The sequence below is a fragment of the Camelina sativa genome, chromosome 13 (genome assembly GCF_030686135.1).
Source record: "Camelina sativa cultivar CO46 ecotype springtype chromosome 13, ASM3068613v1".
NCBI lineage: Eukaryota > Viridiplantae > Streptophyta > Magnoliopsida > Brassicales > Brassicaceae > Camelina > Camelina sativa.
Genome location: NC_141892.1, coordinates 18806602 through 18819689, shown reverse-complemented (window position 1 = coordinate 18819689; position 13088 = coordinate 18806602).

Here is a 13088-nt window from a genome sequence, read left to right as displayed (position 1 = left end):
GAGCTTTATCATTAATGTTTCCTAATATTTCTTTTAAAAATGATGAGTGTGAGGCATGTATTCTTGGTAAACATTGCAAGGCTGTTTTTCCTAAATCTATGACTATTTATGAAAATTGTTTTGATTTAATCCATTCAGATGTTTGGACTTCCCCTTGCTTGTCTAGAGAAAATCAAAAATATTTTGTGACCTTTATTGATGAAAAATCAAAATATACTTGGCTGACCTTGCTTCCCTCTAAAGATAGAGTTCTTGAAGCCTTCACTAATTTTCAAAAATATGTGACTAACCATTATAATGCAAAGATTAAAATTTTGAGATCAGATAATGGAGGAGAGTATACAAGCCATGCCTTCAAACAATACCTAGCAAACCATGGGATTATTCATCAAACAAGCTGTCCATATACACCCCAACAAAATGGTGTTGCTGAAAGGAAGAATAGGCACCTCATGGAAGTGGCAAGATCCATGATGTTTCACACCAATGTTCCAAAGAAGTTTTGGGGAGATGCTGTTCTTGCGGCTTGCTACCTCATTAACCGGACACCAACCAAAGTTCTTCAAGACAGTTCACCGTTTGAGGTAATAAACAAGGTAAAACCCTCATTTGATCATTTAAGAGTATTTGGCTGCGTGTGTTATGTGTTGAAGCCAGGAGAACTACGCGACAAGCTTGATACTAAGAGTGTTAAGAGCATGTTCCTTGGGTACTCGACGACTCAAAAAGGCTACAAGTGCTACGAGCCAAACATGAAGCGCGTTTTTGTCTCTCGTGATGTTAAGTTCGTGGAGTCTAAAGGCTTCTATGAGGAAAAGAACTGGGAGAGCCTTCGAGACTTGTCCACCTCACCATCTGACCGAGCTAACAACCTTCGCATCCTTCTCGAGAGACTCGGTGTTGACAATGCCCCCGCGTCAACACCTGCACCCCCAGTCAATGCACCGGCCACTTCACCGCCGGAGTCTCTAGACAATGATCCCTCGGCTGCACTTGATGAACACTCGGCTGAACTTGATGAACAATCCGATGATGAAAATGGTTTAAATTCAGTTCCGGTGGACAATGCTTCCGGTGATGAGGATTATGTGCCCACCGAGGAAGACAATGACGATGAGGCCACACCACAGGAAGTTATCCCACTTCGCCGCAGTGAACGCCTCAAGTTTCCCCTCTCCAATTGGCGAAACACTCGGGTCTACTACAACAACGTTGCTGTAGCTCATCCGATTCAAGCGGTATGCACCTTGGCTCATTTTCCTCCACACCATCAAGTGTTTCTTGGCAAGATTGATGCTCATTGGATTCCCAAAGACTATGAAGAAGCCAAGAATCATAAGGAATGGTGTGATGCTGTCAATGCCGAGAAGAATGCAATGGAGGCCAATCATACATGGGACGAGGCTGACTTACCCAAAGGCAAGAAGGCTGTGACATCCAGGTGGATCTTTACCATTAAATATAAGAGTGATGGGGAGATCGAACGCTACAAAGCCAGACTCGTTGCAAGAGGGTTCACTCAAACGTATGGGGAGGACTACCAAGATACGTTTGCACCGGTGGCCAAACTTCACACGGTTCGAGTTGTTCTCTCTCTTGCAACCAACCTTGACTGGAACTTATGGCAAATGGATGTTAAGAACGCCTTCTTACAAGGAGAGCTCGAGGATGAAGTTTATATGAGGCCACCTCCGGGTTTAGAAGACATCATTGGTCCCGGGAAAGTATTAAAACTGAACAAGGCGATTTATGGACTCAAACAGTCCCCTAGGGCTTGGTATCACAAGTTAAGCACCACACTCCTTGAGAAAGGCTTCCGCAAATCAGAGGCTGACCACACTCTATTCACCTTACCAAGTGAAAAAGGTATTATAGTCATTCTAGTTTATGTTGATGATATCATCATAACTGGAAGTGACAAGGTAGGCATTCAAGAGACTAAGGCTTACCTTAAGTCAGTTTTTGATATCAAAGACCTAGGAGAACTTAAATATTTTCTTGGTATAGAAGTATATAGGACTAATGAAGGATTGTTTTTATCACAAAGAAAATATGCTCTTGATTTATTGAGTGAAGCAGGGAAGCTAGGTTCAAAAGCTGTATCTACACCCCTTGATGAAAACTATAAGGCCGGAGGAAAGGGGGAGTTTGATGCAGCTCCATTTCAAGACGTCAAGCGATACCGGCGGCTAGTAGGTAAGCTTATATACCTTACTATCACTAGACCTGATATTTGCTTTGCTGTTAATCAGGTGAGCCAACACATGCAAAGTCCTACCGTGCATCATTGGGGTATGGTGAACCGCATCCTCAAATATCTCAAGGGCTCGCCGGGGCAAGGCATATGGATGGGTCGAAATGAAAGCACGGAGCTAGTAGGGTATTGTGATGCGGATTACGCCGGAGACCGTGGAGACCGTCGCTCCACTACAGGCTACTGCACGTTCCTAGGAGGCAACTTGATCACATGGAAGAGCAAGAAACAAAAGGTGGTATCCCTATCAAGTGCTGAATCGGAGTATAGAGCCATGAGAAAGTTAACAACCGAGTTGATGTGGCTCAAGGCACTCATCAAGGACCTTGGAATCGAGTCACCTAAGCCTATTACTATGCATTGCGACAATGAGGCAGCTATTCACATCGCAACAAACTCGGTGTTCCATGAGAGAACCAAGCACATTGAAGTCGACTGCCACAAAGTCCGAGAGCAAATTAAACTTGGAGTTGTTCTACCATGTCACACCGAGAGCTCTGAACAATTGGCTGACGTTCTCACCAAGGCGGCCAGTCCACAAGTGTGTGAGTACATTCACCCCAAACTTGGCCTCAAAGATCTTACTCGGCCATGATTGTCTTCACATGATACCCACACTCTTTTTCCCTTAAGTATAGTTTTTCCCAAGTGGTTTTCTATACTAAGGTTTTTAATGAGGTGGGTGTGCATGAGTCCAAGCTTGATCAATGCTCATGATCAAGCTTGAGGGGGAGTATGAAACCGCACACACACCTTGTCCGTACATCCGTCCGTACAACCATCACCATTGGGCCGTCCGTACAGCTAAAGGCCTACCAAGCTCAACCCATGAGGATCACGAGTCCATTCCATGTTCACCAGCCTCCAACGGTCACAAGAGCTTCTCGATCCTTCTCCTCATAGCCGTTAGTGTAGAGTGCGCAAGTGGGAAGGATCACATGTCTTCTTAAGGACATGTCGCTATCTTTATATGTAAATGTGCCTAGGATCATCTTAGTATATTCTTTTGTATATGTCTATAAGTAGATTGTAATTATGTTCTAAATGAGGTAAGAAGAGATAATATCTCTTTCTCCACAATACTCTCTCTATACTCTCTTACTATACTCTCAACGATTCTCACTCTCTTGTTATTCAAATCTTCTCACTAAACTCATAATCGATCCTATTAATTCTTTCAGAAATAGTAACAGAGCTGTTTACTGCTTAGAATCAACGTTTTCTCGGTTTTAGCCTGTTTCGGGACAAAATGGGTATAAGTGGTGGCTAAACACTCGAAATTCAACCTGAACTCTTGTAATTAGTCAAATGCATTGGATTGTTACATATTTGAACCTAGAAAGAGTAACATAGCTGATTACTGCTTCAAATCAATGTTTTCTCTCGGTTTTAGCATGTTTTCTCAGTTTAAGCCTGTTTTGGGATAAAACGGGTTTAAGTGTTGTCTAAACACTCCAAATTCATCCCGAACTCTTACAATTAGTCAAATGCATTGGAATGTCACACATTCTGACCCTAGAAATAGTAACAGAGCTGTATACTGCTTTGAATCAATGTTTTCTCGGTTTTAGCCTGTTTCGGGACAAAATGGGTATAAGTGGTGGATAAACACTCGAAATTCAACCCGAACTCTTGTAATTAGTCAAATGCATTGGATTGTTACATATTTGACCCAAGAAAGAGTAACATAGCTGATTACTGATTCAAATCAATGTTTTCTCTCGGTTTTAGCATGTTTTCTCGGTTGAAGCCTGTTTTGGGATAAAACGGGTTTAAGTGTTGTCTAAACACTCCAAATTCATCCCGAACTCTTACAATTAGTCAAATGCATTGGAATGTCACACATTCAGACCCTAGAAATAGTAAGAGAGCTGTATACTGCTTCGAATCAATGTTTTCTTGGTTTTAGCCTGTTTCGGGACAAAATGGGTATAAGTGGTGGCTAAACACTCGAAATTCAACCCGAACTCTTGTAATTAGTCAAATGCATTGGATTGTTACATATTTGACCCAAGAAAGAGTAACATAGCTGATTACTGCTTCAAATCAATGTTTTCTCTCGGTTTTAGCATGTTTTCTCGGTTTAAGCCTGTTTTGGGATAAAACGGGTTTAAGTGTTGTCTAAACACTCCAAATTCATCCCGAACTCTTACAATTAGTCAAATGCATTGGAATGTCACACATTCTGACCCTAGAAACAGTAAAAATGCTGTTTACTGCTTAGAATCAACGTTTTCTCGGTTTTAGCCTGTTTCGGGACAAAATGGGTATAAGTGGTGGCTAAACACTCGAAATTCAACCCGAACTCTTGTAATTAGTCAAATGCATTGGATTGTTACATATTTGAACCTAGAAAGAGTAACATAGCTGATTACTGCTTCAAATCAATGTTTTCTCTCGGTTTTAGCATGTTTTCTCGGTTGAAGCCTGTTTTGGGATAAAACGGGTTCAAGTGTTGTCTAAACACTCCAAATTCATACCGAACACTTACAATTAGTCAAATGCATTGGACTGTCACCCATTATGACCCTAGAAATAGTAACAGAGCTGTTTACTGCTTTGAATCAATGTTTTCTCGGTTTTAGCCTGTTTCGGGACAAAATGGGTATAAGTGGTGGCTAAACACTCGAAATTCAACCCGAATTCTTGTAATTACTCAAACGCATTGGATTCTTACATATTTGAACCTAGAAAGAGTAACATAGCTGATTACTGCTTCAAATCAATGTTTTCTCTTGGTTTAAGCCTGTTTTGGGATAAAACGGGTTTAAGTGTTGTCTAAACACTCCAAATTCATCCCGAACTCTTAAAATTACTCAAATGCATTGGAATGTCACACATTCTGACCCTAGAAATAGTAACAGAGCTGTTTACTGCTTAGAATCAACATTTTCTCGGTTTTAGCCTGTTTCGGGACAAAATGGGTATAAGTGGTGGCTAAACACTCGAAATTCAACCCGAACTCTTGTAATTAGTCAAATGCATTGGATTGTTACATATTTGAACCTAGAAAGAGTAACATAGCTGATTACTGCTTCAAATCAATGTTTTCTCTCGGTTTTAGCATGTTTTCTCGGTTTAAGCTTGTTTTGGGATAAAACGGGTTTAAGTGTTGTCTAAACACTCCAAATTTATCCCGAACTCTTAAAATTAGTCAAATGCATTGGAATGTCACACATTCTGACCCTAGAAATAGTAACAGAGCTGTTTAGTGTTTAGAATCAACGTTTTCTCGGTTTTAGCCTCTTTCGGGACAAAATGGGTATAAGTGGTGGCTAAACACTCCAAATTCAACCCGAATTCTTGTAATTACTCAAATGCATTGGATTGTTACATATTTTGACCCTAGAAAGAGTAACACAACTGTTTACTGCTTCAAATCAATGTTTTCTCTCGGTTTTAGCCTGTTTTCTCGGTTTAAGCCTGTTTTGGGATAAACGGGTTTAAGTGTTGTCTAAACACTCCAAATTCATCCCGAACTCTTACAATTAGTCAAATGCATTGGACTGTCACACATTCTGACCCTAGAAACAGTAACCACGCTGTTTACTGCTTAGAATCAATGTTTTCTCGGTTTTAGCCTGTTTCGGGACAAAATGGGTATAAGTGGTGGCTAAACACTGGAAATTCAACCCGAAATCTTGTAATTAGTCAAATGCATTGGATTGTTATATATTTGACCCTAGAAAGAGTAACATAGCTGATTACTGCTTCAAATCAATGTTTTCTCTCGGTTTTAGCATGTTTTCTCAGTTTAAGCCTGTTTTGGGATGAAACGGGTTTAAGTGTTGTCTAAACACTCCAAATTCATCCCGAACTCTTACAATTAGTCAAATGCATTGGAATGTCACACATTCTGACCCTAGAAATAGTAACAGAGCTGTATACTGCTTTGAATCAATGTTTTCTCGGTTTTAGCCTGTTTCGGGACAAAATGGGTATAAGTGGTGGCTAAACACTCGAAATTCAACCCGAACTCTTGTAATTAGTCAAATGCATTGGATTGTTACATATTTGACCCAAGAAAGAGTAACATAGCTGATTACTGCTTCAAATCAATGTTTTCTCTCGGTTTTAGCATGTTTTCTCGGTTTAAGCCTGTTTTGGGATAAAACGGGTTTAAGTGTTGTCTAAACACTCCAAATTCATCCCGAACTCTTACAATTAGTCGAATGCATTGGAATGTCACACATTCTGACCCTAGAAACAGTAACAATGCTGTTTACTGCTTAGAATCAACGTTTTCTCGGTTTTAGCCTGTTTCGGGACAAAATGGGTATAAGTGGTGGCTAAACACTCGAAATTCAACCCGAACTCTTGTAATTAGTCAAATGCATTGGATTGTTACATATTTGAACCTAGAAAGAGTAACATAGCTGATTACTGCTTCAAATCAATGTTTTCTCTCGGTTTTAGCATGTTTTCTCGGTTGAAGCCTGTTTTGGGATAAAACGGGTTCAAGTGTTGTCTAAACACTCCAAATTCATACCGAACACTTACAATTAGTCAAATGCATTGGACTGTCACCCATTATGACCCTAGAAATAGTAACAGAGCTGTTTACTGCTTTGAATCAATGTTTTCTCGGTTTTAGCCTGTTTCGGGACAAAATGGGTATAAGTGGTGGCTAAACACTCGAAATTCAACCCGAATTCTTGTAATTACTCAAACGCATTGGATTCTTACATATTTGAACCTAGAAAGAGTAACATAGCTGATTACTGCTTCAAATCAATGTTTTCTCTCGGTTTAAGCCTGTTTTGGGATAAAACGGGTTTAAGTGTTGTCTAAACACTCCAAATTCATCCCGAACTCTTAAAATTACTCAAATGCATTGGAATGTCACACATTCTGACCCTAGAAATAGTAACAGAGCTGTTTACTGCTTAGAATCAACGTTTTCTCGGTTTTAGCCTGTTTCGGGACAAAATGGGTATAAGTGGTGGCTAAACACTCGAAATTCAACCCGAACTCTTGTAATTAGTCAAATGCATTGGATTGTTACATATTTGAACCTAGAAAGAGTAACATAGCTGATTACTGCTTCAAATCAATGTTTTCTCTCGGTTTTAGCATGTTTTCTCGGTTTAAGCTTGTTTTGGGATAAAACGGGTTTAAGTGTTGTCTAAACACTCCAAATTTATCCCGAACTCTTAAAATTAGTCAAATGCATTGGAATGTCACACATTCTGACCCTAGAAATAGTAACAGAGCTGTTTAGTGTTTAGAATCAACGTTTTCTCGGTTTTAGCCTCTTTCGGGACAAAATGGGTATAAGTGGTGGCTAAACACTCCAAATTCAACCCGAATTCTTGTAATTACTCAAATGCATTGGATTGTTACATATTTTGACCCTAGAAAGAGTAACACAACTGTTTACTGCTTCAAATCAATGTTTTCTCTCGGTTTTAGCCTGTTTTCTCGGTTTAAGCCTGTTTTGGGATAAACGGGTTTAAGTGTTGTCTAAACACTCCAAATTCATCCCGAACTCTTACAATTAGTCAAATGCATTGGACTGTCACACATTCTGACCCTAGAAACAATAACCACGCTGTTTACTGCTTAGAATCAATGTTTTCTCGGTTTTAGCCTGTTTCGGGACAAAATGGGTATAAGTGGTGGCTAAACACTGGAAATTCAACCCGAAATCTTGTAATTAGTCAAATGCATTGGATTGTTATATATTTGACCCTAGAAAGAGTAACATATGAAAGAATTAATAGGATCGATTATGAGTTTAGTGAGAAGATTTGAATAACAAGAGAGTGAGAATCGTTGAGAGTATAGTAAGAGAGTATAGAGAGAGTATTGTGGAGAAAGAGATATTATCTCTTCTTACCTCATTTAGAACATAATTACAATCTACTTATAGACATATACAAAAGAATATACTAAGATGATCCTAGGCACATTTACATATAAAGATAGCGACATGTCCTTAAGAAGACATGTGATCCTTCCCACTTGCGCACTCTACACTAACGGCTATGAGGAGAAGGATCGAGAAGCTCTTGTGACCGTTGGAGGCTGGTGAACATGGAATGGACTCGTGATCCTCATGGGTTGAGCTTGGTAGGCCTTTAGCTGTACGGACGGCCCAATGGTGATGGTTGTACGGACGGATGTACGGACAAGGTGTGTGTGCGGTTTCATACTCCCCCTCAAGCTTGATCATGAGCATTGATCAAGCTTGGACTCATGCACACCCACCTCATTAAAAACCTTAGTATAGAAAACCACTTGGGAAAAACTATACTTAAGGGAAAAAGAGTGTGGGTATCATGTGAAGACAATCATGGCCGAGTAAGATCTTTGAGGCCAAGTTTGGGGTGAATGTACTCACACACTTGTGGACTGGCCGCCTTGGTGAGAACGTCAGCCAATTGTTCAGAGCTCTCGGTGTGACATGGTAGAACAACTCCAAGTTTAATTTGCTCTCGGACTTTGTGGCAGTCGACTTCAATGTGCTTGGTTCTCTCATGGAACACCGAGTTTGTTGCGATGTGAATAGCTGCCTCATTGTCGCAATGCATAGTAATAGGCTTAGGTGACTCGATTCCAAGGTCCTTGATGAGTGCCTTGAGCCACATCAACTCGGTTGTTAACTTTCTCATGGCTCTATACTCCGATTCAGCACTTGATAGGGATACCACCTTTTGTTTCTTGCTCTTCCATGTGATCAAGTTGCCTCCTAGGAACGTGCAGTAGCCTGTAGTGGAGCGACGGTCTCCACGGTCTCCGGCGTAATCCGCATCACAATACCCTACTAGCTCCGTGCTTTCATTTCGACCCATCCATATGCCTTGCCCCGGCGAGCCCTTGAGATATTTGAGGATGCGGTTCACCATACCCCAATGATGCACGGTAGGACTTTGCATGTGTTGGCTCACCTGATTAACAGCAAAGCAAATATCAGGTCTAGTGATAGTAAGGTATATAAGCTTACCTACTAGCCGCCGGTATCGCTTGACGTCTTGAAATGGAGCTGCATCAAACTCCCCCTTTCCTCCGGCCTTATAGTTTTCATCAAGGGGTGTAGATACAGCTTTTGAACCTAGCTTCCCTGCTTCACTCAATAAATCAAGAGCATATTTTCTTTGTGATAAAAACAATCCTTCATTAGTCCTATATACTTCTATACCAAGAAAATATTTAAGTTCTCCTAGGTCTTTGATATCAAAAACTGACTTAAGGTAAGCCTTAGTCTCTTGAATGCCTACCTTGTCACTTCCAGTTATGATGATATCATCAACATAAACTAGAATGACTATAATACCTTTTTCACTTGGTAAGGTGAATAGAGTGTGGTCAGCCTCTGATTTGCGGAAGCCTTTCTCAAGGAGTGTGGTGCTTAACTTGTGATACCAAGCCCTAGGGGACTGTTTGAGTCCATAAATCGCCTTGTTCAGTTTTAATACTTTCCCGGGACCAATGATGTCTTCTAAACCCGGAGGTGGCCTCATATAAACTTCATCCTCGAGCTCTCCTTGTAAGAAGGCGTTCTTAACATCCATTTGCCATAAGTTCCAGTCAAGGTTGGTTGCAAGAGAGAGAACAACTCGAACCGTGTGAAGTTTGGCCACCGGTGCAAACGTATCTTGGTAGTCCTCCCCATACGTTTGAGTGAACCCCCTTGCAACGAGTCTGGCTTTGTAGCGTTCGATCTCCCCATCACTCTTATATTTAATGGTAAAGATCCACCTGGATGTCACAGCCTTCTTGCCTTTGGGTAAGTCAGCCTCGTCCCATGTATGATTGGCCTCCATTGCATTCTTCTCGGCATTGACAGCATCACACCATTCCTTATGATTCTTGGCTTCTTCATAGTCTTTGGGAATCCAATGAGCATCAATCTTGCCAAGAAACACTTGATGGTGTGGAGGAAAATGAGCCAAGGTGCATACCGCTTGAATCGGATGAGCTACAGCAACGTTGTTGTAGTAGACCCGAGTGTTTCGCCAATTGGAGAGGGGAAACTTGAGGCGTTCACTGCGGCGAAGTGGGATAACTTCCTGTGGTGTGGCCTCATCGTCATTGTCTTCCTCGGTGGGCACATAATCCTCATCACCGGAAGCATTGTCCACCGGAACTGAATTTAAACCATTTTCATCATCGGATTGTTCATCAAGTTCAGCCGAGTGTTCATCAAGTGCAGCCGAGGGATCATTGTCTAGAGACTCCGGCGGTGAAGTGGCCGGTGCATTGACTGGGGGTGCAGGTGTTGACGCGGGGGCATTGTCAACACCGAGTCTCTCGAGAAGGATGCGAAGGTTGTTAGCTCGGTCAGATGGTGAGGTGGACAAGTCTCGAAGGCTCTCCCAGTTCTTTTCCTCATAGAAGCCTTTAGACTCCACGAACTTAACATCACGAGAGACAAAAACGCGCTTCATGTTTGGCTCGTAGCACTTGTAGCCTTTTTGAGTCGTCGAGTACCCAAGGAACATGCTCTTAACACTCTTAGTATCAAGCTTGTCGCGTAGTTCTCCTGGCTTCAACACATAACACACGCAGCCAAATACTCTTAAATGATCAAATGAGGGTTTTACCTTGTTTATTACCTCAAACGGTGAACTGTCTTGAAGAACTTTGGTTGGTGTCCGGTTAATGAGGTAGCAAGCCGCAAGAACAGCATCTCCCCAAAACTTCTTTGGAACATTGGTGTGAAACATCATGGATCTTGCCACTTCCATGAGGTGCCTATTCTTCCTTTCAGCAACACCATTTTGTTGGGGTGTATATGGACAGCTTGTTTGATGAATAATCCCATGGTTTGCTAGGTATTGTTTGAAGGCATGGCTTGTATACTCTCCTCCATTATCTGATCTCAAAATTTTAATCTTTGCATTATAATGGTTAGTCACATATTTTTGAAAATTAGTGAAGGCTTCAAGAACTCTATCTTTAGAGGGAAGCAAGGTCAGCCAAGTATATTTTGATTTTTCATCAATAAAGGTCACAAAATATTTTTGATTTTCTCTAGACAAGCAAGGGGAAGTCCAAACATCTGAATGGATTAAATCAAAACAATTTTCATAAATAGTCATAGATTTAGGAAAAACAGCCTTGCAATGTTTACCAAGAATACATGCCTCACACTCATCATTTTTAAAAGAAATATTAGGAAACATTAATGATAAAGCTCTAGTATGAGGATGTCCTAGCCTAGCATGTAAAATAGAATCACTAGGTTTAATAATAACCGAATTAAAACAAGATGCAGTAGAAGAAGATAGATTCAAGTCCTCAAGCACATATAGATCATCCTTGGAACCTCCTTGACCAAGAACTTTACTTGTCTCAATATCCTGAAAATGAACCTTGTTAGGACCAAATATTGCATAACAATTTAAATCAGTGGTGGCCCTCTTAACTGATAGCAAATTAGATGTGAAATTTGGCATATAGAAAGCTTTAGTTTCTTTGTTAAATAACTTTAAATTCCCTATGCCTTTAATTGGAACTTTCTCACCATTAGCTATCACAACATTACCATTAGCAGGCTTAATATCACTCATTAACCTAGAATCACTAATCATGTGATGAGATGCACCAGAATCAACAATAAGAGACTTAGTTTTGTTTGAAGTAAGAAACGCCTTACCGGTGGCCTCCTTGAGGGCTTTGATGAGCGCATCAAGGTCGGACCGCCTTACCAGCTCGGACGATGCTGCAGCAAGAGCAGTTCCACCGGTCACTTGTTGAGGCTGCTCAGAGATCAATGGCTCCCCCACGGCAGTTGCTTGGTGAGCTCTCGGTTGTCCTCCGCGGTTTGGTCGTCCACCTCGGATTGTTCCCGGTGGTGGTGCTAGATGCGGATGTAGGATCCAGCAGCGGCTCTTGAAGTGGCCAAGTTTCTTACAGTGCTCACAAACCGGCGGGTTGTTCTTGTCCTCCGGTCGGTAGTAGCCTTTGTTTGCTGATGCCATCTCAGCTTTGTTAGCGGTCACCAGCTCTCCCTTGCTGCCGAACAATCCCATGGAGCCATGCTCCTTTTGAATTTGGTTACAAACATCATCAAGGCTTGGGAGTTTATCTGACCGCAAGATGTGTTTGATGAGATCATTGTAGGAGGGGTTTAGGGTCAAGAGCAGCCCAAACACTTTGTCTTGTTCACGCCTCTCGTTCAGTATGGCCGGATCAATTGTCGCCGGTCGCAGCATTTCTAGTTCAGCCCAAAGGGACCTAAACTTCCCAAAATGCTTTGTAAACTCCATATCCTCTTGATTGAGGTTATTGATGGCCCTTTTAATCTCGAAGATACGATTGACATTGGTAATATTACCAAAAACGTTCTTGAGGGTGTCCCACAAGTCCTTCGCCGTCTCGCAGTAGGAGTAGGCTTCAAGAATGGGGGCATCTAGAGAGTTTTGAATGATGGCTAAGACCCCTTGGTCTTCTTGGAACCATTTGTTCTTTTCATCTCCGGCAAGTTCCTTGCCGTCCTTGGTGGCCTCACCACTCGGAGCTTCGCTCTTCTCAACGTGAGACCAAAGGCCTCGGCCACAAAGGGCAGTTTTCGTGGTCCTCGCCCACAGCAGATAGTTCTCTCCCTTGAGAGTCACCGGAACAACCATGGTTTTGACACTTTCCATGATGAAGAGACCGTTAGGTAAAGCTATTATCCAACGGTTAAAGAAAATGACTTTCAAGTCAAAACAGAAAATGAGAGAGAAGGAGAAGCGGAAGTAAGTGATGATCAAAAAAACTTTTAGAATGACGAGCAACCAGGCTCTGATACCATGAAAGAATTAATAGGATCGATTATGAGTTTAGTGAGAAGATTTGAATAACAAGAGAGTGAGAATCGTTGAGAGTATAGTAAGAGAGTATAGAG